General features: G+C 42.1%; 1 protein-coding gene across 2 annotated transcripts in view; it reads right to left on the bottom strand.

Annotated features, from left to right (window-relative positions):
• sema4d (sema domain, immunoglobulin domain (Ig), transmembrane domain (TM) and short cytoplasmic domain, (semaphorin) 4D) overlaps positions 1-22,206 on the bottom strand; it is a 37,891-nt gene extending 15,685 nt beyond the window's left edge. Inside the window, exons 1-3 of one of the 2 annotated variants that reach the window (XM_070850778.1) lie at positions 22,110-22,206; positions 12,940-13,053; positions 6,510-6,568 (exon numbers count right to left, since the gene is read on the bottom strand). The gene's annotated coding sequence lies outside the window, so the exon portion shown is untranslated. Of the gene's footprint in view, positions 1-6,509; positions 6,569-12,939; positions 13,054-16,350; positions 16,417-22,109 lie in introns of those variants that run through there. The other variant, XM_070850777.1, reaches the window with a different exon arrangement.
• Between the last annotated feature and the right edge of the window lie 4,809 nt (positions 22,207-27,015).

Below are 27,015 nucleotides of genomic sequence, written 5' to 3'. Positions count from 1 at the left end.
TTAGGGAGTATGGAATAGAAAAAAAAAAAGTCTATTTTATTTGGAAAGTGCTTTTATGCCTTTATGCAACACATGCAAACCATTCAGGGCATGCCAGCCATGTCATTTTGATTGAGGCCGGTCATCATAATAAATGCCTGTATAGCCAGATTTAACTGGGTGGGGTGTTTGCAGCAGCTATATACTTTTTGCTTATTGTTTTTCACATCAGAACACATTCTTAGCTAATTAAGCATGACCACAATGCTGAATTACCAAGGCAGACTATAACAACTACACTCTTCCCTAATAAGTCATTTCTGTCAAAAATATGTTGTAACAAATTGGAAAAACCAAAGGAAAAACCACCTCAACAGCAAAAATCCACGTCTTGTTCATTACCGTAAATGAAGAGGCCCTGGTGGAAAATAAACAAGTGGATTTTCTGGAAAGTTCTGAAAATAATCAGTAACACTCAAGGAACTGATCAGCAGACGTGGCAGGGTCTGCCATGAACGCACATTGGACTGACTGCTCTCCTCTGCTTGTTCGACGTGGTTTTATATATCCTACCCGATTGTTCCCTCCTTCAACAAAATTTCCATTATTTCTCCCCCCTCCATCATTGAAGTAAACATAAGACTTGAGTAAAGTCAGCCAGGTCCTAACGCACCACAACTAATGATGAATTTAGATCAAGTAACTGATAGTTAGGCTGAATGTTGAATGAAGCGCACAGGTGGACTATAAATTCAGTAATTCCGCTGTCATTTGATTGTTTGTGATGATTAACATCTGTTAATATATTAGGAGAAAAAGGTCTAATAAGGAAAAAGTTTAAATGGACTGATGCTGTATCTAAACCAACCCTATCCGTCTCAAAAGGAATCACATTCCCTGATGAAATGGTGGGATGATTCGTCACGTAAGACCACATAGTGCCTTCACCACTTGCCACTTCATTTCCAATGCAGAGTGCAGAAAAGAAGCTCCACTTCCTGTGAGTATGGTGAGGATACACAGTGTGATGGAGGGTGATGTGAGGGAGTTAGACATTCAGTGCCTGCCAACAACTCCAACCACTCACTTCTTTTTTTGCTCACTGGCTCCCTTTTCCATGTACTCACACATCATCAGCATCAGTGCACAGAGATGCTCTTCTTCCTTTTGCTGCAGCACACCAAGAGGCTGCTATTAATTTCTTTTTTTCTGCCCAGTCTGTTGCTATAATACCTATGGGCCTAACCACGCAAAAACAAACTGTGTAATGGGAAATATTCTTTCCACAAACGGACCTACTTAAAGCGCTTCTGCTTTTGGCAGTTTAGTATGACTTTTTAATGCTATGCACTAACTTTGCTCCACGTAGCTCGTTTCCTTTTAGTGAAATTAACTTCTGCTGTTGTGAAATTGTATTGCGTTATACTGACAGGTGTTTCTATTATTTTGCCCACCCTAAATAACAAATGTCTCAGTTCAACATCAGCACAAAATGCATACACCAAGTTGAATCTCTAAAAGCAGTTTAACCCAAAACTGAACATTATAACCCTCATGAAGGTGGGACAGATGGAATTAGACTGTAGAGCTTTAGCTAAAAGTACATGATAAACTGGCAGCTGAGAGCATACACCACATTTTCTTAGTACGACTGTTAACTTAATCAACAGCACCATCTGTACAGCACCCACCCAGCTGTGGGAATGGTGATAACAGCATGGGTAGCTTATGCTGACCGGAGTACTTTTATGCAGATTGTCATACATTATCATACAGATTGACGTCATAACGGGTGGTAACACAACTGTCAGCAGATATGGATGCATAATTTAGCCAAACGTTAATTCACACATATCTAAATCAAGCCTTAGACTAACTTTGAGCACTTTTTGGGGCAAGTTAATGTTACTACAATCATTCAGAGCTTCTGGATTAGCCACTTAACCGAACCACAGAAAATGAATCCCACCGATTTTGGCTAGTTAACCCTTTAAGCAATTCTTTATTCGCTGGCTCCAGCTTCTCAAATGTAAATATTTCTTGGTTTTCTCAGCCTTCTATGACAGTACACGTTTCACTGTTCGTTGTCCTTTAAAATAAGATATTTTAAAAACATCCCCATGGTCTCTAGCATCCCCCTAAGTCAGTAATCATATGAATAAACCTTCTTTAGAGTATACATCTGTAGGTTTGTTTTGCAGACGCAATAAAGGAGCATCACTGTCGATGAGTCGATTGGCGCTTCTTACTACAACAGCACAATGCTCTTATATTCTCCAGGGGTATTGTGGTTTATTTGGAGCCAAGTCTGTATGATAAAGTGAGCGAGCGGAAGAGCTTGAAGCAAAATACTGAAGCCACGGCGGATGACACACTGATGGGGACAGATGTCTGTTCCAATGTCATTTGCAGATTAATGGAGTTTGGTTATAGATGTGACAGGGACTCGAGCACATTCACATGTGTACACGATAACGCCAACTGTGGGCATCAAATCCCTCTTACAAGACCAGACAGGGACCAAGAGCCCGGCTTAAAATACTGCCAGCTGCATAACAGTTTTGGGTTGCGTTTCCCCACAGGCTTATGAACTGTTTTTGACATTTCGAGTGTAGACAATCATGGGTTCTGTCAGTATGCTAATCTGATTGTCAAGTCTGTCTCCAGTTTTTGTACCACTCATGAGCAACACCTTAAGAGAGTCATCAAAATCAATGCTGCAGAAGCAGAGGTATCATCTTATTTAGATCACACCTTCTTCCCTGTCAAAACTTGGCACCTACTTAACCCATAATGCAAATTGAGCGCAGACTGTTGGAGATTCAGGCGTGTAGCCGTTAATGTAGCCAGTAGCGTCCAGCAGAAACAAGGAGCAGGTACAGAGGTCTGGTAACCTCACTTCTTGCTACATCTTTTTACTCTAGTTTTTTCCCCCAGCCCCACCGATGTCGCCTCAAGTTATGTCACTTGAGGCAATTTAATCAGACTTCCTGTATCTCCCTCTGGAGCCACGAAGGGCTTTACACAACTTTTCACACGTGCCGTACAAGTTCCTCCCAGGACCTTGAAAACAGATGTTGCGATGATGCGTAAGTCAATGTCAAAGTCAAACCTTACTGTCAAGAACAGTCTTGCTCGTATTGTCTTGTTTCTCAAATTGTCTGGATAAATCAGCATACAACAGTTAATCTCGCAGCTCTTGTCCAGGTCCAAACAATCTGGAATTTACTGCAGAAAGGCATCAGCATTCAGTTGTGAAGTGCAAACTCACCGTGTCTAAGCCGCATCATGTTAACCTAAAGTCATCAGAAAACCAGAGAACAGCTGTGGGAACTCTGCGGCACAGCCGGCTATTGGTCATATGGAGAAAATCATCTAAAAACTGCAACAGATGATGCAGCAGCATCGTACATCATCCATGGTGAGCTCACTGGATGACAGATGGGGAGGAAAAGTTTTAAAAAGCGAGATCAAGGATTAACAGCATGATCTCCGACATTCACATCATTAATTCACATTTACATTTGTGGCTTAATGATGACAAGGAGCGCACAATGCTAATTTCTGAGCCTGGAAACTGGTTCAGAAAATAAAGTAGAATTCAAATGTAGGTTTTAAAAAAAAAAAAAAATCAATGACAGCCCTAATGTCTAAATTGAGGAAAAGAGCTTGTGTGAGGGCAACACTATACAGGGGATGTTAAATGGGAACCCTCCTATATAATCACTAGTTGTAGGGCCCCTGCTGAGCTAGCATGTCGACCTAAAGTGGCCACAGCAAAGGCAAATGAGGGGTCAGGTCCAGTAAAGGGTATATTTAGTCTGCCGATGGCAAGCTTTTTAAAAACAACACGCCCTTTCCCTGAGTCACATGGCTCTGGAAGATCTGAAAAACGTCCCTATAAACACACAGGCAAGTGAGGTAAACTAGAGGAACAAGGACTGCTGTGTGGTGTTCCCCATCCAAGTGCCGAATATGCCTCTGTAGTCAAACATGAAAACATAATCACCATGCGCTTTTTCTTTTAATTAAAAGGAGAAAATAAGTGGAGGAGTTTTACTATTGACATCTGCAACGGCAAAAATAACAATAAAGGCACATCTGAAAATTGCCTTTCAGATCATCATCCCAAGAAGTTTTTAGACAGCAACATAAGAAGTTCTCCCTTCCAAAACTAGGCTGAGCTGCTGCAAACGCATAGGTGATACTGCTCTTCAGATATGGCATTAAAAACTTTTGTCGTGTATCTTGGGGTTGAATGCTGGTACACCATATAGGCCGGGGGTCACATGGAAGCCGCAGCTCACAGAAAAGCCATAAACCTTTCACTTGATGTAGTTTCCTTGAGGCTACTGTGATGCCAGCCAGGCCTTGGGGCGTATAATGTGGGACTATTTTGGGAAGCTGCGAAAGCCCAGCTGAAGGTCTTGTGGTCCCGAGCAGAAGGCCTTGTGGTCCCAAGATGGTGAATGGTTGTCACATTGGCTGTGTTTTTTTTTTTTTAAATAGCAATAACCAAGGGCAGGTGACTTCAACTCCCAGAGTGGAAGAAATCTCTAGGTCTGGGTTTTGAATCAGCTGACGTGGAATAGAAATATCTAAATATAATTGCCCTTAGTTATTGTAAACATTTGACTGATTTGTGATGCACTGGTGAAGGAAATCGATGAGATGAATACAGAAACAAAAGTAAACCCTTTCAGATTACAGTTTTCCCACCAGTCAGGGGACTTTTGAGGGGGCTGTAAACATCATTAAAAACCCTGCTATATTTTGTCCTCTCCTTTCTGCCTTTCAGAAGGACTCCTTTCTCTCCTGCTTTTCTCTCAGTACAGTCTTCAGCAGGCACTGATTTCATGGTGGTAATTTTGGCCAGCAGAGACAAAAACCTCCTTTGGAGTGCTGTGTGAAAACTCGCCCCCATCATCCACAGGCTGCCAAAACAACAGTGTGTCCTCCTGAACTTGGCACACCAGGAGATAAAACACTAATTTCACCGTTTCCATCGGAGCACACACAGAGGCAAACAACACAAAGCCAAGCCCAAAACATTCATCACACGGCTTGCTTGTGATCTTGCGGGCTGATTTAGGGCACACCTCCGTCATCGTGGTAATGAAAATAGATGAAGGCATTTAAGAAAATTAGGTCGCTTAAAACTCAAGCAGCTGAATAAGCAAAATAGGAATTTATCAAAAAGTAATTGAAGAAAAGGCATCACTTCTTTAAATACTGATCCCAGGGAAACAGCTGTCGGCATCAGTTTTCCCTTTGCCGACTCCTCCTTTGGTTACTGTTGCTTTGCGTGTCAGTCATTCAGTTTGAGAACACAGCACATATGCATCTGACAGTAACAGTGGCAGATTTACCACTCAGTGTTTGGAAACATGTCCTCAATTTCACACAGAAACAAACAAAAACAGGCTTCTCATTTCTAGCCAGCTATACAGGTGACGATTTTATAGTGTGTATAGTGTATATATTTATATACAGTATTATAAATAAAGTGTAATTAAAGTGGTATTTTGTTCTTACATAACCTTACTGCTGCAGTAGAAAAACATATTTGGACAACAGAGGTTAGATTTCTGCTTCACTGTTCACATTTTCAAACAATACACTTATGAAAGAGATAAGACTTTGGAGGGTGAGGGTTAACTGATTTGGGATACTTTATAAGAAAAGTAATGTTATCTTTAATGTGTGATTTAGTCACTCCTCCAAACCACATGTATGCATGTGTAGCTCCTGGACAAAGCTTTTTTTTTTTTTTTTTTTAAGTAATCTGTAACCTTGCATTATAGTGCAGTAAACTAGCGCTCCTTGGTGTGATGTAATGTTATTACTTTGCTTCGTCACTTTCAATTCTGCACTTATGTTTTTGGTTTTGAAAAGGCAATAAAAATGCCACACTCCAAATGTTTGAGTTTAGGGCCTTATTCATACTGCTTCAGCATTTGGGGAAACTCAAAGCTTGCCAGCACTTCTTTGCCTTGTTCCAGGTCTGGACAATCACTTTTGGGGAGAAGTTTAGCAAACAGTCGGTCAGTCCTATGTTTTTATTCTATAAAGTCCTTTGTTTTTACCTGACTGGACTTTGGAAGTTGTGCACACAGCAAAGAGGCTATCCCTGTTGCGCTGGCCTACGAGGCTAAAAAACAAACATCAGCTCACCTCAGTTTGCTTCCAAGCAGATATAAAACAACAGAATCACAACTTAAAGAGAAGAGGGAAATCAAATCGAAGGCAAATAACAAAATGATTGGTAATAAAGAAAAGCATCATCGCACCACAGACACCAAAGCAAAGCGGAGCCAAATCAAAGCTGGATTGCCCAGGTGTGGTCATGCAGGGGGGATAAAAAAAAAGAAGAGGGAAAAAAAAGAGGAGCAAAGCCCTCAGGTGGTTACAGGAGAGGGGTGTTGGTGAAGCATGCAGCATTCGTGTTGAAGCATGCGGGCCCACAAGCAGCTCAGTGTCGGTCTGAACAGCAAAAAGGGGGAGGGAGGGAGAGGAGTAGAGTTTCTGACCTGTGACTCCTTACAAGATGCGACGCTCTTCCTCCGGAGAGAATTATAAAATCCTCAAGCTAGGGAGGGGGGGGGGAGAGGACAGAAAGATCAGACAAGACATTTATGTAGTGTGTGTGTGTGTGTGTGTCTACAAGAGGCAGTTTGTGTGTGTGTGTGTTGAGTGTGTGTTTATGTGGTTAGTCGTCTCGACCATTGTTAGACAGATGATGAATCAATGAAAACACACATACAATTACATAACATTTACAAAAACTTATCGGAATAACATCTATTTATGTATTCAAACATACACACAAGTGAGATAAATGAGCATTCTGGGAAGGACAAAACAATTATATAATGACTTAAATATCCACTGACTACTAAGCTGGTGATATCACATGTTGTCTGTCAGGATACTGAGCTACCTTTTTATAACCAAGGACAAATGAATGTTGTCCAGCCAGATGATAAACATTATCTTGTGTGAATACCATTAGAGGAACCCGAGTTCTGTGGCCTCGCACCATTTTCTAGCCCGTCTTAGATACATGAGCAGTCACGTATATGTGGAACAACCAGATGTAAAAGTAAAAGCACTCTCCCTTCAACATTGTTGAGTTGTATCTGCTCTATGTGGGCTAATCCCACGAGGTCAGCCACAGCCAAGCCTTAAAATCTGCACTATTTTTATTCTGAGAATGGGTTGCTCAATTTATTAGATTACCAATTTGATAGAGGAATGCAGAAAAACTTTCCCTTAAGCATTGCCTAAAAACTTAATAATCGAAAGATTTAAAGTCTCAGTTTATGTATGACAAAGAAAAGCATCAAATACTCATATTTGGCAAGAAATAACTTGCAAATGTTTGGTATTTCTGCCAATGATGGCACTATAAAGTTAGTATAATTCATCATGAGGGGAGCATGAATATTATGTCGATCCATGTTTCACAGTTTATCGCTGGACTCAAGCCTGCCCGATTCAAAACGCAAAAAAACAAAGCAAATACAGAAAATCTGTTTAAACTTTGGCAGAACATTGTTTTCATGTAGGACCTCATTGCTAACGAAAAGATGCTGATTAAGAAAAATAGGTCTTCGGGGCCAAACAAATGTACAGTGTCAGCACTGGAGCTGTGCATCACTAATGAATCATAACGAGAACAAAGACTTAAAAGGAATCATTTGCATCAGGAGAAACAGAACAGTCAGTTGGAAAATTCTTTTGCTTTTCATTTCAGTGCATGAAAACAAGATTTTATAAGTCAAAGGGAGGGAAATTAGAAATCTTCTTATTGCCATCGTGACAGATGGTTGGGCCTCTATTCACAACACTTTCCAGTCTGTTCCCTTAGACTGCTTCCCTGAGCAAAATGAAAACCTTTACAACAAGGCTGAATACATTCTCCCTGCACAAGTACACACGCTTTATTCCCACACCCAACCTCTATCCAACTCTGTTTGAGTGAAAAAACATGGGCTAACATATTTACTTTGCCTTCACTATAGCTCAGTTTGTGACTCAAGTTCAACGTCTATGAGAACTTCTATGAGAATCAATGCTAAATTACCTCTACATCCTAAAAATTCAATATCTCTTTGAATAAATATGGATAAATGAAATGTCAGTGCAATCCTAATATAACCATCAGAGTGGATGTTGCAGGCAAAAACAAAACCTGTCCCAGAACAAGGAGACAAATCTTCCAGACAACTGAATTCAGGTCACCCAAATCAACCCAAACATGCAGAATCATTAGCATTTGCTTGGTGGGGTAAGCTAGTGTAATGCAGGCCCCCTGCTCTACTGTATAAAAGAATAATCAGATTATGTTAAGCAGAGTTGATACAAACCAGACTACAAATGTGGACAGTTCACCTACTCTGGGTCATATTGAGACAAAAATACGCTTTAAATGTGCATGAACATTAACTGTATGTTACCATCTTTCCTGGGCTTTCACATTCACTGGACTGTGACCTGTAATGAGTTGGTCGTCCATATTTATTCATACTAAGATTGCTTATTTCATTTCTGTCATCACAAATAGATTTCTGCAGACTTTAAATAACAGCATATCATTTCAGATCTTTTTCATGGTCACTATCGGTTTCCCCACAAAGGATGGTCAATCTTATAGATGAAGGTCAAGAGCCATGTTTGATATCAATGGTCTGATATTTTGCAAAATGCACTTTTGAATGTCTTTTCAACATAATTGTGTATCCCCAGTGTGCCAAACTATGATAAAAGACCATCCTCTCTCCATTTATCGATCTTGTGACCTCCTCTGGCCCTTCAGCAAGCCGACTGTCCCCACCCTCTAAATATCTCCTGAATCCACCTCGCTGTCCGACATTGTTTTTTCCTCGCCGACACCAGCTTTTGGTAACACAAAGATGTCCAATGTGAGAGCAAAGCAAACAAACTGTTCTGTTCTTTTAAAACAGAGCATGTAGACAAAGGCTGACAACAGCTGCAGCAATAACATGAAAACCTTTTCTAGTAGGATCTCCTAATACGAGTATGAACTTGAAAATAAGCAGAGATCTTTAAGACAGTGCAGTCCTTCAATATGCACAGCGCATCACCTTGTGTTTTTCCATCCTCCATCAGACTTGCCTTCTCATGTCACTTCTTCACTCAGAAACACACACAAAGGAAAAAAAAAAAAAACAACCACGCATGCAAGCAAGCACAAATACACGACACAACGAGTTCCTGGCTCTCGCCCTCCTCTGACAGCATCAATGGACCACTGGGAGAAGATGACAGTTGTGGAAGATTGATGAGCCGTAGGCCAAAGGGTGCATCCCCCTCAACATCCTTAGGAAGCACTTTGACTTGGCTTCTCTCTGCTCCCACAAAAACCCTGTGACAGCTGATACAGATTTTTTTACTATGCACCCACGAATCCCAATGACACCAATGACACCATGCCTTCAAATGTCTCAATTCAGGACGTCCTGAGTGGTTGTCGAGCCTGGGTGCGAGCCCAGTGGTGACCCAAACCACGCCCTTGGTGACACCGCGGCCTTGAGAGGTGACAGAGAGGAAGTGGAGATGTCACGGGTCTGGGTGTTTGTAATTGATGAGTGGACTTGAATGAGGACCTGGTAAAGCTGGCCTTTTAAAGGCTCTTCAAGGCAGAACAAATTTATTAATAGGCCCCACTTCAGAAACCTAACCTATGGTAAACATACTGACAGGATGGTCTATTGAGCCAACTCCTCTGTGACACCGGATTTTACCAAGAGCTGATGAAAGGTCCCCGCTCAAGCTTTTGTCAGTATTTTATGACCACCACAACTTTATTACTCTTGCCAGTACTTTGTGTCTTACAGCACTGTAGAATTAATTTTTTGAATACTTGAACCAAATCCTTATTATATAGGAAGTCTCCAGAAACACTGTCATGGTGCTAGGCATCTTATCATATCTGTAACAAATGTTGTGGCAAACCAGCAAATAGTTGGTGAGATATTTCAGTCTGGACCGAAAGTGGTGGTACAACTGACATTACCAGTAATTTTGGATCCTCGCTCCTCTGACACTGACATGGACACACACACATGTGGGACCTTGACAGATACAGACAAAGCAAAATATACTTTAGACTGGGAAAGGCCCCTCACCTCTAGGACAATGTGGTCATTCCAGTAAAAGCCCTCAACTCTATCTCACTCCACTACACACACACATACTCATCTGTGCAGCCATCCTTACTGTCCATCTATAAACATCCCAAGTCTCTGACAGGGCAGTCAGCGTGCACCACCACAGGTGGGGGAGGGAAGGAAAATGAGAAGGACAGAAGAAGAGAGAGAAAACAGGGTTTGCTATGAGAGAGGACATTCGAGCGTGCAAATTCATGCAGTGGTTGAAGAGAGAGGACAAAGAAGAAAGAGGAGAAATGTGTAGGAGGAGGATTGTCCTTATGGAAAACAAGAATGGAACCGTTGGATAAAGAAACATGATCAAGTATGGTTTGAGGGCTCAAGGAACAACAAATGTTTCCATCTTACTTTTACACCGAGACGTGTATTTCTGGCAAAATAACCTTTTGTTTTTATTATGTCAAGTGACATATTTTCATACGACTACATTATCTCTGCATTTATAGCGTCGCTTTTTTGTCCTGCCTCCATATATGATGCAATACAGCGAACCCTGGTGCAAATCATTTTGAAAGAAAAAAAACAAAACAAAAAAAACAGAACAACTAGGTGAAATTCCAGTTCATTCAAATCCTGGGTGGAGGGTGCATGGACTCTGTACTTTTGCACACAAAACATGCACACACATACACACACAAAGCAGTGTGCTGAAGAGGATTATGCAGGCTTGAATTTCAACAGAAAGAATCCCAGTCTACAAGCACTACGGAGCAAATCTGGCTTTAGAAACTTTCCTCATCGCGGAGCATCATGGTACAATAGGAGGCTGAACTTTAAGTCTTGCAATTGAAACGTTCATTTTTGAGGATGCAAGAGCCCATATGCAGATGTTTAATCAGCCTCTGAGTCAACAGCAGCATCTGGATTGAAAACACAGATGCAAAGCTCTTTTACTAAACAAAAGTAAATGTTGTGCACTTGGGGGTCTCATGGACTTTGTATTCACAGTTTCACAGATTCACAGAGTATTCAACTTGTTCTAGATGTGGTCAGCAGGCTAACATGTATCTGGGAATACAAATTGGAATGCACATATCTACAGGAATGTCCACAGATATCCTGCTAAGAGTAAATGTTTGCTCATGATTGAGCTAGAGAAAAAAAAAAGGGGGGGGGGGGATTTGTGTGCACGTTAGAGAGAAAATAAGTGGCTGTCTTCTTCTGCCTTTGTATGAATCTTAAGTAGTCCCATGTTGAGGGGGGCTTTGTTCGCCATCACTGTCGGGGGGCACGTCCTCCAACTTTTCCCCTCACTTCCTTTTGCCGCAACAATTATCATTCTTCCCAGATGAACAATCATCCTACAACATGGACTAGCATATAGCACACAATAAACTACCACCCTCCCCCCATTTTGCCCTTTTCTGGTTGCTCGGATACCTTTCATCCAATGGGACAGCTGGACAACAACATCATCACTCACTTAGGCTCTGCTGGACTGAAGTGAGGTGAAGGTTGGGAGTTTCTTATTAAAAAATACTGCTGCTGGTTATTTTCAAAATAAAAGTTTCCAAAAATCTCTCTCTCGTTTCCTTTTGTGCTACATCCAAAACACTTGTAAAAATCTTCTAGGCTTTAATGTCTGGCTCTGAAAAAACAGCAACGCATCCTTAAGGGAACGGATGAAGTGGTGCAACCTTCTAATTTGCAAGAGAAATTCCCCTCTGGGCAAATATAGTTTTATCTGGCTCTGCTACCCAACTAAATGCACAATGTTTTATACTGACATTATAGCGTGCTGGTGTGAACTATCCTGAGGCCCGTTTCATAGAAAGACTGAGTGACTCATCAGACCCCCCCCCCCTTCTCAAATGGGTCAACAGGTGCATTGGTATTAAAACACACTAAATAGCATCAACCACATTTCATCCACTACCTTGGAAAATTAACTGTATAAACCTCCTCCGTCTCTTCGGTGAGTTTTCCACAGGCTTTCATTATCACTACGATGCAAAAATTCTGAAAAAAAAAAAACCCAACTTTCTTCTGTTTTGTTGTGGCCTGAACTTTTTTTTTTTTTTAAACTGCCCTTTTCATTTTCTGTAACTCAATCACACAATAGGCCTGGCCTTGTTTGGCCTTCACCGTGTTTGCATCTATCCCTTTCAGCTGACTGGCCTGCACCACTTATTCCGCTTATTATGAACGCTGACAGCAGATTATTTTGCTTACTGCACCCAAATTCTCCATCCTCTATAGATAAAAATCCAACAAACACCGAAGCGAGAGACAAAGGCAAAGTTGACAAAAGAGACAAAAAAGAGAAAAGAGATAGGGAGCATAGAACGAGTCCAAAATGAAAAGGGGGAAGGGAAAAGATGAAGAGGGAACCGTAGAAAGGAAAAAAGGGGAGAATGCAGAGAAGGAGCGAAGGAAGAGGTAGTGAGGCAAAGGCTCCAAACCCTTTAAATGACTGTTTTGTCAGGGAAATAAAGAGCAACTAACAGCAGCAGCAACATACCAGCACAGTGAACGAGAATGCAAATCAGCCTTGATGCAAATGTCATACGTCTTCAGGGGCAAAACAGGCCGTCTTTATACCAACCCCCCAACACAACACGCTTCTCTCTGTGCTATCAGAACCCCCCGATTCTCCTCCAGTTCTGCACTGACACACACTCACACAAACACTTCCAGGAGACAATCTTGAGCAGAGCGAGAGAAAGTGTAACCACATGAGACAACATCTTACTTCACACTAAACAATAGGCCAGAGGACAGTGGACTCTTTGCACAAACACACTTTAGAAGAAGATAAACCACTTACTTGTCTGTCATGGCGTCGGCTAGCGAATACTGATTCATTAAAACTTATTTTCGGTTTTCTTCACACAGTTGGAAATGGTTGAGCGAGGAGTCCAGGGCAAATCACAACACCAGTCTACGAAAGAGAGAAAACCTGAGTAAATCTACAGCTACAGTGGGGAGACAAAACAACATAATAATACATAATCCGTGGATGGTCTTGATATTGTGTAATTATTTATACAGTTATTACACTTGTGCTGATATTCACTGTACAACATAATATACCATATATCACTTAACTGTGTTTATAATGGTGAATTAGTTAAGTTTAGTTAAGTTTAAGTCTTTTTATTGTTCCGCATTTATGTAGATCAAATAACTAGATGATTCAATGCGCTATGATCAGAAATAAACACTTTATGAAATAAAAAAAAAAGGTCTGAGCAAATCTCTTCTACTGCGATGGTGACTGCATGTCAATCAGTGAGGACAAAAACAACCCAGTGGCCAGCCAGGCCATCGTCCAGGCTCGGACCTACAGCTAACTTTTGCAGACATGCTTCACTTGCTCACAATTAGCCTAGCAAGGCCTGGTCTCTTCAACTTTCTGGGGGATACTGTTACCATAGTTACCGAGGCAGCCAACCAGCCAGCCAGCCAGCATAAATAGAGTGCACCAAGAAATCCTCCGGGTAGTGAGCAGACCGCATGAATCCAATCACAGATGAAGAATGCTTTGTGTGACTAAGGAACGCTGATGACAATTTTGGATGCAGTGCAGCCGGTGATCATCCAACATTAAACATGCATAGAAAAAACATATGAGGGTGTAACAAATGCTATAGTTAAAAAAAAATTATCTATAAGCACACCTTCAACAATGCATATTTGGTTAATGTGCATAAATAAGTAGATGTTTTGATGATTTTGGTTTTGAAATTTTAATGAGGCGGTGAGACAAGGCACATCCTGTGTCCTGCAGGCTGATGAGCAATCCCCAAAACCTGGCATTAGCCCTTCAGCTTATCTGCCTTTAAAAGATTACGACAGCAGCACATTAGAATCATAGATTAGAACCAGTTATGTGTTAAAACACTCCCATAACAGATTGTGACCTTCCAGAGTGGGATTTAGGGTCCATAAGCAGATATAGGTTAGATGCCCATCCACAGGCGGTCGAGTATACACCATAGACCTGAAGTAGGAAGTGATTTAAAAAAAAAATAAATCATAGGTTTTACTTTATTTCAGTTTCAATTGATTAACCAAAGGCAGCTTAGTGACTTTATCGCTGTCATCTACAAGTGGAGGGAGACAGGAGTGAAGGCAGAGTCTGACTCTGAACCCCACCCAGTCCTGTCAGCCCCAAATCCAGACTGACAGCCACCAGCCTTGGAGCCAGCCAGCGACAGGCTGTGTGAGACCATGGCTCAGCAGGCTCATGTGCCTCCTTTTCCCATGCTTTCCTCCTCGTCTCTCCTAAACTCTCAACTGAAGCACCAGTGCATTTGTTTACCTGTCAGTTGGTCTCTTTCATTTTCCTCCCTAATAGCTGCTAAATTAACTTGTGCCCATGCGTCTGTCTCCAGTGCAGAGGCAGGCATTAGCTGTATACACCCAAGTAATCTCCGGTAATCAATTTAGCTCCATTTCCTGGTCTCTCAGCCACTGTGTTTATGGGAAATGTTAAAAAAAAAATAATAATAACTCCAACATCACTGTCACCTTTAGAGAAATTTGAACAAAGTGGGGTGAAATTTGAAAAAAAGGCTACAGTGCACCACAATTTTGAAATGGATGAAATGTCACAGCGTTTCTCTCGAGAAGCCATTTCCAAATAACATTTCCTTACATTACTGAATTGTTGAAATAGTCCACAATGTGGCAATCCACCAGATAAAGTATGAGAGATTTATAGAAAAAATGTCCCATGCGCTCTGTTATGATGTGTGTAGTGCTTTCCTGCCAAGCGAGGAGTTCCTTAAGCAGAAACCCCAAATTAAACTCCTGCCTTCTCACGCAAACAGTGATACAGTGCCTGGATGCTCTCATTCAACACAACACTGAATGCAGTGTGCAAACTGTGCTGCAAGAAATTTGCAGCTTGTGGTTTAAGAAAGGTCATGTGAATGACAGTATCAGCGCATGGCTTCGATAGAGACAGCACTTGAAAAGCCACCATCTACCTGAGCCCAACGCTCACAAACAATGAAACCAAACTTTTTCTCTCCCTCACGTGTTTCATTGCCCTAATACAGAGAGCAACTTGTGGCGTGGAAAAGGAAAAATCTGAAAGATCCAAACTGCGAGGGAGACGTCTCTCAGGGGAGATTTATGAACAGCCAGCCAGAGAAAGACAAACTCTTAAAATATCTAAAGCCGAGCAGACACTGTGCAGGGTTATTGATATCGTACATTGTGTTGACTCACACTACACATTTTAAATTGGCCTATCTCTGCAGGCAGAACCTGTGACTTTTATGCTCCCACTGTATGAACCGTCTGATCTGCCATGACGTGGCTGATCTCACAGACCGCAACCACTCCCGGATGGTTATAACTACTGGCACTTACAACTAAGTTTATCAAATCAAAATGGCTGCATCCTCAGTGTTGACAAGAAGAGTAACGGGCAGCGTTACTTTGTGCAGTTCCATTATAAAAGGAAAGTAGGAAGAGAAAAAGGAGAAAGAAAAATGTGGAGCTGCAGATGCCAATATGGTCTCCGTCCTGCAGCAAAGTTCGTTTTTATACCACAGCAGTGGCAAGACTGCAGTTTTAGCCAAAACATGTAAAAAATATTACTCCAGTAAGACTGAAACAAGCTCGCTGCACTTTAGAACAGATATTTTTGGCAGCAACCATGAGAGAGACCAGACAGTGGAACTGCGAAAACTGCAAGACAGCTGCACCAAATTTTTAATACGTCAGTTTGTTGAGGCGATTGATAAGGCTTTGTGACATTCTTTAAATTGCACTTCAATCGACAGCCAGCCTGGAAAATACAGCCAAATTCTAAAATCAGTCAGGGGCAGCCAATTCAGGCCACGGCTGTCCAGTGTCTGTCCAGCTTAACCTCTACAAACAGCCGTGAAAATAATAAAAATATGGCCTTTTCCTTGTCTTGAAATATTTCAAATCTTTACTCATGCAGCCAAATTGAAGCAAAAAGCAGCTCATCTAAGAGGACTGCGTGGGTATTTCCTGGAATACGGCAGAACAAAGTCCAACTCACTGCATCATGAAAACACTGAATTATTTACCTCCCAGATGAGATTTGGGTAAAAATAGCACGCACCATACTCTCCTCTACCCAGTGTAAACACTGACCATATCTGATTGCTATTACAGAGGAAAAAAATGTGTTGACATTGTGAGAAGCCAGCAGATAAGGCACTCCGCACAAAGCTGTTTGCGATGTGAATCTTACCATAATCTGAGTGGGAAGATCCTGCAGGTTGACAGAGAAGAACGCTGAAAGGGAGACTCCTCCAACTCGGCTAGGTCACACTGTTATTACGGGGAAAGTCACAGCTGGTTTGCATGACAGATTAAAAAAAATAAATAAATTGAATATGATCATCCAGCACGACTGGTCTGTCACCTCCACCCTCCTCCTCCCCGGTCATGCTCCTTCTCTCTCTTACACTCCCTTCTTCGGTCTCCCTCTGCCTCTCTCTCTCTCGCTCTCTCTTGCACGATAAACACTAAAAAAAAAAAAAGAGCCCATGAAGCTGCAAAGGGTGGAGAGACAGTGCTTGCATTAAAGGCCTGTTTCACTAGCGCATGTCAGTGGCAGACTGTCTCCATCTGGGTGTGTAACAAAACAGTCAGGATTGCCTTTCCCCTGTCACAGCAGTCAAACGCTGCTTGCCAGTGGAGAGCGACAGCGCAGAGATCGCGCCTCTGGAAAGCGTCAATGCACACAATTGCCAAGGAGGGGGGAGGGGGAATTTGGGGTGCCGGGTGAGGAGAGTGAAGAGGGGGGAGGGGGCTGAGGTTAGGGTAGTGTGTTTGTGTGTGTGTGTGTGTGTGTGTCTGTCTGTCTGTGGGAGTGTGTCTATTGTTGTGGGGACGGCTTTTTCTCTCCCTTAAGGAGTGAATGGGGACTGCAGGTCCAGCTGCTGCACTCTCTCAGCGCTGTATTTAGCACTGAGATCTACACACTCAGTTTATTAGGTACACATTGCTGAAAGTAGTGCAGCGCAACACAGCAGTCCTGAAATAAACCTTACCCTCATTATAGTTTATAATGTTCAGGTTTTGTTCAAACTATCTGAGAACTACTTGAGGCTGTAGTTTGGGGTGCGGTTAAATTAAACTGAGGTGTTTCTAATATTATGTCCAACACATTTATATCAATGAGGGGAGAGCAAATAAAAGAAACACCTGTCTGTATACCCCTCTTGAAAAATCAGAACCATCACAATGAGAGAATCTATTACTAGACTGCATTAGTTTTACCTAGCTGTACCTAATTAAGTGGCAACACACACGCAGTTAAACTGTAAAGACAGTTTGCCTGCCCTATCCTCGGGCAATGAATCGCTGAGGTTGGGACTTATCACTAAGCAAACACTAAACAAAGTCAGTGACAACGAGTCGATTAAAGGAAAACGGATTAAAATCTGCTGACTGTGAATGAAGTTTGTCATGCAACATCTTCTCTATGCAAAACTATCACCTATAAACAAATTCTACGGAGCATTTGACCACCGAACCGCTTCATCGCAGACGAAAGCCGCACAAAGACAGAGCACCTTCTCCATTCAGCTGTGTCACACAGTGATATCCTCCACAGTGACAGAATGTACTGTATGTAGACTAGCTCCCCACTCCATTCCCTTCCAGCTCCCTGCTCTCAGCAACGCAACGATGGGAACCTTTTCAAAACACCAAGTAAGCTGTCAATAGCACTGCAACAACACATCAGCAAGCTTTCTGTACTCTCAGCATAAATCAGTCATTGCTATGGGTGCTGCATCTTGGGAATCTTCCCAGGTTTCCTGAACAGTTTGCATTCACGCAATTAATGTCAGCATTTCGATCAAAGCGACGACTGCTGTGCAAAGAAGCCTTGCAGGGTGTGGACTGTTCTTCACCTTTATCGGTACCTACCACGCAAAATCGAAGAAAAGCAGGAAAGCAAGCGTAGCGTCCATGTGTTTACCAATTTGAAACCACCGTTCAATCATGAGACAATTTTGCTGAGACATCTCTGGAATGCGGCAATGCATTATGCATGGCCGGTAACACACATAAAGTCTCTACACATGCCACTGTCTGCTGCTGATATGGAGCCAGATGCTTCACTCTTTGCCAATAGGAAATTATTCCAGCCTGGGGGTGTTGGGGCACTAGGGTGTGGCAGGGGGAGGTTTGTGTGTGTGTGTGTGTGTTTCAAAAGGAGGTGGGGGTTGCCCCAGATGTCTGTTCCATAGAGCCAGCACAGCACACCTCAACATCAGAGCAGCACAGACCCCTGACCTCTACCCTTTAACTCCCGCAGGACCAAAAACAATAAGACTACTGCAAATCATACATCAGAATCTCCAACCTTATTTCCTGAAACCGTGGCATCCAATAAGCTTTTATGTAAGGTCACATAAGATGTTGAATTTAAGCAAGAGAACCTTGTTTGCTGACTCGACTGCCAGGAGATTCCTGATGATTAGATTGCTAATGAGCGAGGGGGAACAATAAAAAAGGGTCGTATGCGTCTGTGTCAGAGACATGGCTCCTTTAACAGTGACCTCCACAGCAGGAGGCGGCGTGCTACTGCCCAGACCATTTGCAGGTATTCTAGCCTTTTCAAAAAGAGGAGCTGGCTGACGACCAAACCCAGCAGAGGGGGTGAGAGGAGATCCTCTGAAGGCTCATGAATGGTCACCCTCAAATCCATTAAGAGTTTATTCAATTACCTGACAGACACTCACTGTAGGCATGTGGAGAAACGTGACATCTCTTAAAACGGGGTCTCCTTTGAGGTGGCCAAATAATTGCATTTGGATCTCAAGAGTAACACGCACCAATGCAGCATGTGTGCTTAATGTGAGCTCCTATATGCAACGCTGAATAGGCTCCAAATAAGGACCAATTTCAATGCTCCCAACTTTACAAGGAGAGAAATTTGTCAGCCAGCCAGGGCTTGTTCTGAAACCCAAACAAGGCATCCAAGTAAATATCCCCTGACATCCAAAACAAGTGCCATTTCTGCACAAAGTTCAAGTTTAAAACAAAGCTCTCTTTCAGCCACGCACTGCCTGACTGAATTCCCATTTCCCACCCATTTTAAATTGATTATTGATGAAAAAAAGACTCTGAAGATGGGTTTGCGTGCACAAGTGTGGTTATCATCAACAGGGAAGAGCGTTCTGTGTAATTTAATTTTGCACATGGGAATCTTGTGCTTCCAATGAATGTGGGAAAAAGAGAAAAAGCAACTTAAAAATAGTTCAAACCCTTCACTAAAAGAATCGCATAAAGACACGCCTGTTAAAAATAGACTAATTGGCTTTCCTAAAATGAGAAGCCTGATGAGATCTCCAAGGATTTCTGCCTGTAAAAAGCAGGCAAAGGAAGGTAAGATGAACAAAAACACACACACAAAAAAAACCAAAAAAAAAACTACAGTAATCTGCAAGATTCTGAGCTGGATTAAGAAAGTTTGATTACATTCTCACTCCTACATATTTACTTTCACACAAAACAATAAACCTACCATACATATACCCTCCCATCCAAAGACACTTCAAAAAAACCTGCAAGACGCCATGTCAGCCTTACAATGCAAACACGTCCTCTAACCTGAGGCAAAGTCAGAGTGGCAGACAGAAATGCCTGAACCACCCAGTGGCACGCAGCCAGTGGTTTAATGATTTGTCTGCTGCTGGTGAATGATCGCACAGCAATATCCTGTTCTGGCTAGTTCTCCGGGTCCCCCCCACCCCACCCGAGGGTCCGGCTGACATGATTCTGGCTTGCCTGGGTGCCACTGGAGCGCCAGCCAGCCCCATCATATTGACAAGATCCGGGTGGCCGCCCACATGGCCAATATGACCCAGCCGAGGACCTGTGGAATCAAACTCGATGAGGCAGAAGAATCACTTATTGAGGCCGCGAGGGAAGGGATGTCACAACCCGTGCATTTTGGTGAAGAGGCGGGGTGGGCAATGTCACTAACGAAGCAGCGGAAAACAAATTTAGTAAACGCTGTCTTTAGGGAAACACTAAATGGCTGGCATGTCCAAAAATTCCTCAATGCTTATGCAATGTAAACTAAACCAGTACGTAATGTGAGGGGCGTTCCTTTACTCTTAAGTGACTCATGTGTTTCCTATGAGTCTATATGAAATATTAGACAGCATGTGGGACAGACACAACTTGTTCTGTCCACCAGGAACAGGGCTACAACCGACGATGATCATTACAATTGATGTGTAGATTATTTTCTTCTTTAAATCATTGAACTGTTAACACATATAAAAGTCAAAATAGAACCTCATAATTACCCAGGGCACTTTAACTGTCCAACCCACAGTCCAAACTTGCAAAATATTCAGTTTATTCCAATATAATTCCCACATTTGGAGCCATCTAAGGTTTGGCATTTTCGCTTGGAAAAACAACTGATTTAGAGTTGAAAGGATTCGTCAGTAACCAGAATTGAAGTCTAATTTGATTGAATATTTTCATCTTTTAAAGTCAATTTTCAAGAAATACAGACAAATATTTGATGGTTCTAGCTTCTCCGATGACCTCCAATAGGAGAATTTGCGCGAGCATCCTTTGGACTGCAGGTCAGACCAAAAAATAAATAAATAAATAAACTGGAAGTCATCAGTTTGTAGTCTGGGAAATCGCGATGACATTCTTCACTACTTTGTGATTTTTTTTTTTTTTTTTTAATAGACAAACAATTCATCTGCAGTTTACTTCACTGGGTACAGCAGCACAAATGTGGATCTTTTCTTGATTTCTTAGTCTTCTGTCATAGTAAATTGAATACTTGGAGGGGGTTGAACTGTTAGGTCATCTCTTAAGAAAAAATGCAATGGGCTCTTTTCTCTATTTCAAGAAGCAAACATTTCATTGCTCGACGAAGTGAATAACTGCTAGTTGCAGTTTGAGAGACTGGAATCATAAAACATCTGGCATTTATGCCATCTCTCCTTCGGTCCCTCAGAAGTCTGTACTTCATTCTAAGGTTGAAGAAGGCCAAGAGAAGGACCACGGTGATGACGCCGTCGTTTAAATTACACAGCACAGAGCCAAGAGAGTCACGCAGACGCACGGGACCTCAGTTAACCAGGCCAGAGGGCAAATAGCGAGACAGAAAGCAGCTCCATAACTTCTTATTACCCCCTCCGGTCCGTGCAGCTCCTCACCAGCTAAGGCTAGACATGCAGGCAGGTGAAAGGTTTATGAGCATCCAGTGAGGAGCCCCAGCTGCACTGGACTGCCCTCCTGCCTTGGCACAAGATGCCCTCCAGGCTAAGGAACAACAAAAACACATGATGAGAGACATCAGGGTGCATGCTGCAGCTCTTCCTGCAGTTTGCTGGCAACTGGGTGCTGCCATGCACACTGTGGAGATATGTGCTTCAGTGCTGTCAGTACAACTCTTTTGTTGGTGCACTCAAAGAGCACCCTTGATTTATGCATGCCAAGGGGAGAATCCCCTGAATGACCTCTGGGTGCCAGAATGGCATTTTCGAAGTGCAACCGGGGAGTTTACTCTTTAAAAAAAGATGAGCACGGCTGATGGACACTTAATATAATTCTCGGCTTATTTTGCGCTTCCAGGCCGGTGACAGCGACTGCGCGGACTCTCTGCGCAACAGTCGTCCGCTAAACATGTTTTTTTTTTTTTTTTTTTTGGTAATTCGGCTCTGAAAAAGCCACCGGAGGGTAATTCAAAAATGGTTTTAAGCGCCATCGAAACGCGGAACAAGTCCAAGAAGAGAACATTGCACAGCTGTGTTTTTCCTTCCTTTTGTGCCTCAGTGGGGGTTTCGGCTACGGTGCAACAAGTGCAGCTGAGCTTCAAGTCCGCGACAGCACGCATGGATCCGGCCAGCAGGACCAGGCTGGAATAACTGAGCCATTTGAAGCAGAAACGGTGCATTCAACGGCGGGATCGCGCTAAGAAAACTGTGCATCAAAGTGCGGAGGTTTGGTAAAACTCACCGTGGGGAACTTTTCCGTCTTTGCGCCGGTGTGTGCGGAGCTGAGCGTCGCTGGAGCGGCAGCGTGACAAAGTTTGGCTTAAAGCTCTCTCACTCACTCTCTCCCTCTCTCTCTCTCTCTCTCTCTCAGCTCAGCATGGCGGCCGGGGCCACAGTCTGGATTCAAACCTCTCCGGGCTGGGATATCAACAGACAGGGGGAGGTTGCAGGCTGCGGGGGGAGGAGGAGGAGGAAGAGGAGGAGGAGGAGGAGGTGGTGGTGGTGGTGGTGGAGTGAGGCCGAGGGACCCTTCCGGAGAAGTGCTCAGAATGTTCAACTAAAGCAAAAGTTGCAATGCATTTGTGGGGAAAAAATAAAAACAAAAACCCTGTCACAACGTCAGTCATGTCAGTATCAACAGTAAAAGTAGTCATCACACAGAATTTCAGAATCATCTATATAATAATGGGCGCTCTGATACACACACACACATGTATATATTCATATATAATAATCTATTATGTATATATTGTATTATTATCTGAATGTGCAAGTAATGAATGTAGAAAATAAACAATAGAAAGAAATAAAGCACAGTGGTCCACAGGCCAGGGTTTCTCTTTACACCACCCTTGAAAGTCAGTGTTGGAAAGTAATTAAGTTAGGAGAGAGTTAGAGAAAGTTAAGAGAACAACTTTATGTTATTTTATACCTATACTCCACTACATTTTGGAGGTACATTTATATCCCACTACATTTGTTTTATAGCTTTAGTTACTTCGTAGATTCTCATTATTAAAACCAAATATAACCAACCAATCATTTTTGATGCGTTCTTATAGATTATGCCACCCAGCAGTGTACAAAGTAGGTCAAATATGCATGACTGTAACAGTAAAAGTCTTCTCACAGTGTATTTCTACCATGTGGTATTGCTACTGTGACTTAAGCGTTAACAAGAACAAAAACATAGTTACTTACTTATTTTTATTTTATGAAGTTATTCAAAAATATATAAATGGAATAAAGGTGGACATTTCCTATCGGCCTACTGACACCCAGTTAAAGACAGTAACTAAGTTCAGTTGCTCAATTACTTCACATAGGTAACATTTTGAAGAGTTTCTCCTGCAACTAGAGTTACTGGTTACTTTGCAGATTAAAATTTCATCTAAAACATGTGATCAGATTATAAAGTAAGGCGCATTATTCTGGACAACTGCTGTACTTTTTTTTTTTTTTTTTTTTTACTTTATTAAGTTCTGAATGCATGACATTCACTTGTACTTGGAGTATTTTCATGTATTGTGGCATTGCTACTTTTACTCATGTAAAGGCCCTGAATACTTCTTCCACCGCTGCCGCAACCATAATAAATGTCTGGTGAAGAGTGCAAGTGCAGTGACTCCAATGCACACATTCAGTGTAGCCAGGATTTTAGAAATACTGAGGTCATGAGTTCAAATTGTCCTCTTGCAAAACCTCCAGACTTACCAGATTGCTGACTTACGTATTTATTCATTTTCTTAATCTCCAAACATTATTGTCAAAGTGTTGTTCCCAAAGCCTTCCCTATACTTTTTACAGGAATGTGACCTGGTGAAGAACATTAAATCCCTTTCCTTCAATGTCATTTTTGCTGTCTAAAACTAGTCACATTTCAAAATATCAAATCGGCCTTAAAAACCCATTTGTAATGATGTAATGTTAACTCCTTGTCACGTCATTAAACCCCACAAATTTACAGACTTATTGCCGAGGACATGACCTCAGTGTCCTCTGTGGTAGCTAGCCTCAACCCTAGTGAGGAATCAGATACCTTAAATCGTGGCTGAGGGGACACTGTAGGTGGGGCCAGTGGGTTTAAAAGGTCACTGTTGGAGGTCAAAGTTTATACAACATTTTCCTAAAGGAGAAGTGAATCAAAAACACAGTGGAGGAAAGACAGACTGACCCTTGTCTCATTGTGCAGGGCAGAGGAGGAGGGAGAGGGGCTTTCCATGGCACTGCAGGCCGAATACAATACCATCTTTGAGTGAAAGACAGATTGCTGCTGGTGGAAGATAGAACAGCGGCGCAGTCTACCTCTGTGGCTGCTTTGTGGGCTCAATGAATAACAAATGTGAAGAAATGTACCTGCCCAGTTGAGCTGCGATAAGTCTATAATATTCCTTTTACCTCAACAAGGAAGAATTAGGCCATATTCTTAAATATGCCAGTACTCCCAGGCATCATCAGCTACACTACAAATTGTTTATATTCATATCAGCCCCTGGTGATTTGAGAGCTTAAAGTTGAAGGCTGGCTGGAGTTAAAAGGGGACGGTAAGTGCTGCCTGAAATGAATACGAAAAGCAGCTGGGTTTATCTTCACTCACTCTGTGACATGTGCTGCTAAGAGAAAACAGGTGACAGAGGAATGTGTGCTGAAACCTAAACGTAATACTGAAGCTCAAATGATTTGTTACCACTTAGACAGATCTGCATTTTAGAGACAGATTTAATGTACATGACTGATTTCTCGATAATAACTCTCTCTTTAACTTGTTTTGTCTGTCCTCTTTTTCCTTAATCAATTTCTCTTGCATGGACACCCTGTGCATAAGAATGACATTTTAACACTTGAACTGTAGACGTTAAAAGAAGAGGGACAGATAGACACAGGGACACGACACCACACCGTGAAACATATTTGAATGCAGCTCTAGTCAAAATGAGGAGATAAATACCTGAAATGTAAATTTAAGACAGACAGAGAGTCAGAGGCACGTATACACACACACACACACACACACACACACACACACACACACACACACAATAGATGAGAAAGTTTTAGAGTTAGTTGTAGATTTCCAGTGCAAGTACATGATCTTCATGCCTGAGCTCTTCAGACACACCAGTTGGATATATTTAGCGTCCCTAGCTGGTGTATCCATGCTACAAGGCAGACCACAATTATTCACAACACTGGGAAGGCCAGCGCTGGTCAGAGATCAGTCAAGAGTAGAGAACGTGAGTGCGTCGACTGGTACGGGAAAGCATTGGCGCTGCAAGAGTCAGAGGTCAGGGCCACTCATATGAAAAGTACATGCAGTAAACACAGAAGTGTCACATGCAAAATCATCCTCTATGTGACTTTTAATTCAGGAGTCCTGCAAACCTCGAAAGCTCAGAGAGACCTAAAACTAGTGTGATCGGACGTTAACAAAAGTGTCTTCTCTATTTCTCACTATTGAATAAATGCAACAGACTGAAATGAATATGTTCACAAACTTACAGAAATGGAAATGTGTAGATGTGTGTCTTGCGCCTATGTTGAAGCCTTTTGCTGGCCTCTCCTCTCTGAAGTTTCCTCTCCGCTTGAGTAAATGCAAAAGCATTCTTGGCATATTTTCTATATTTAAGCTTAATGATTACCCCACATGTTTTCCTAAACCAATAATAGTGTGATGTATATCATCTCTGGTCAGCTTAGTTAATTAGTTCAGGATATAACATCATTACTTTACAATAAAGCCTTACAGGTTGCCTAACACCAGCGTGACGAAGCAGCACCATCTAGTGGCAAAATACCGAACATGTCATCCTTCTGCTTATTGAATTACCTTTGCGCGCACATGGCTGCATCTTGCGTGTGCACAGACCGGACAGGCGTCCTTAATTTGTTTAGTCTTAATAAATAATGTCTGAGTATACATTTTTAAATTGTGCATAGAGATGTTGCGAGTTCGTTCCAGAGGTAACCGTGGACTGTATGGAGGGAAAGTTGACTTGTTTTCACCGGAAATCCCGCCTCTCATCTCCAACAAATCAATCAACAGCGCCCCCTGGCGGGTGTTTAGGGCTCCAGCTTTACTGTTCTTCCTGTAGTGTAGAGTCAACATGAGGACCTCTGCTGCAGTAGAACTGGGCTTTAGCAAGATGATTGTAAATGGAATATGGCTGCAAGTCACAATGAGAGGAAGGTGAACATTTATATATAAAAAAAAATAAAAAATCCTTTTAAATCTTGTATTTTGCATATTCAAATGAATTTATCTCCGCTCAGACGGCTTCCTGTGTTGAACAGCAGCCCAGGGCCACACACTTTGTACCCAGTGTGCTTTGCCTCAAGTATCACTAGCCTGCTGCCTGAGCAGAGCAGGCCTGTGGTTGCAATATTTTACATAATTATGTAGCTATGGACTCCTGTGCTGCTCGGGTTAATAATGTGTGTTTCTGTCTTTGTTACCTATTTGTAAGATTTACAAACACACATTTGCACAGGGACAGAGATACAGATTAGAGTTTAACCCAGTGTGATCTTTGACTGCTTAGATAATCTGGCTAAAAGTCAATTAAAACAAATTGTGCATCCAAACAAAAAAACAAAAGCATCCTCCATGTCATCATGTTTTTGGTCATTTTTTGTCATTTTTCAAAGAATGGACAGACCACATCATGACATATCACATTGTCTATAAATACATTTGTAATTTACTATTATTGTGAGTTGCAATAGGTTAAAGTATTTTGCCAACAAAAGCACATTTTTAACTGTAGATTATAGTTATATGCTGGAACAAGCAGATCATACCCTTACTAAAATACATAATCATGCCATTTAGATTAAATCCTATGCAGCAGCTAGAGTACAAAATACAGGTTTCAGAGGTATGAGAATATACAGAAACTGTGATTTCCTCTCCGAACTTGTTAGTGCATTACTGCCACCAACTGGACAGGTATATAAATCTGTAAAATCTAATTTCTGCAACCAGCAGTAGCTCTGGTCAGTTCATCGCTTTAACCTGAGCATTAAAGTAAGGACCATGCAAGCAAAGCCCCACTCTGCGGGGCGGGCAGTGAGCTCCTGATCCAATCAAATTGCTCCGGCGCTGTCACGTGCCTGCGGGTGGCCAATAGAGAGCCGCAGATTAACCAGTT

This window comes from Pempheris klunzingeri, chromosome 19 (genome assembly GCF_042242105.1).
Source record: "Pempheris klunzingeri isolate RE-2024b chromosome 19, fPemKlu1.hap1, whole genome shotgun sequence".
Taxonomy (NCBI): domain Eukaryota; kingdom Metazoa; phylum Chordata; class Actinopteri; order Acropomatiformes; family Pempheridae; genus Pempheris; species Pempheris klunzingeri.
Note: the sequence above shows the minus strand (reverse complement) of the source record. Positions and strands in the feature narration are given on the sequence as shown.